This window comes from Orycteropus afer, unplaced genomic scaffold (assembly GCF_000298275.1).
Source record: "Orycteropus afer afer isolate SDZICR_OR568_19922 unplaced genomic scaffold, OryAfe1.0 scaffold03239, whole genome shotgun sequence".
Taxonomy (NCBI): Eukaryota; Metazoa; Chordata; class Mammalia; order Tubulidentata; family Orycteropodidae; genus Orycteropus; species Orycteropus afer.
This window is the reverse complement of record NW_006924826.1, coordinates 1,365-1,906: the sequence shown is the minus strand read 5'-3', so window position 1 is coordinate 1,906 and position 542 is coordinate 1,365.

Here is a 542-nt window from a genome sequence, read left to right as displayed (position 1 = left end):
ACATTTTCCCATACATTTTAATGTACATACAGCCATTATAGTACTAGGATCTTACAGAAATTAAAACATGAAGGAGAGAAAAGAAGAAACAAACTTTCCACAGTTAACACAGCATTAGACACTATATGAGGAAAACGGAAAAACAAACTATTCAATCAGTAAAATACTATAAAACTATTGTTTGGCATAAGACCAATAGACAAAATTTTATTTTTTGGCAACAGACAATATGACAATGATAATTAAAATATATCTTGTGAATATGATAACAATATTTCAAATATTGCAGAATAACCTACCCCTATATTGTAAGAGCTCTGGTAGTGCCTAAGGCATTTGACTATTAACCAGAAGGCTGGCGGTTCAAGCCCACCAGCGACTCCTTGGAAGGAAGGTTGGGCAATCTACTTCGGTCGAGATACCGCCTCAGAAACCCAAGGAGTCGTCGCTATGAGTCCGATCTGACTCAATGGCACATAACATCAACAACAGCATATTGTAAGAAAATGATGGAAAAAATATAGAAATGGAATTTAGATAAG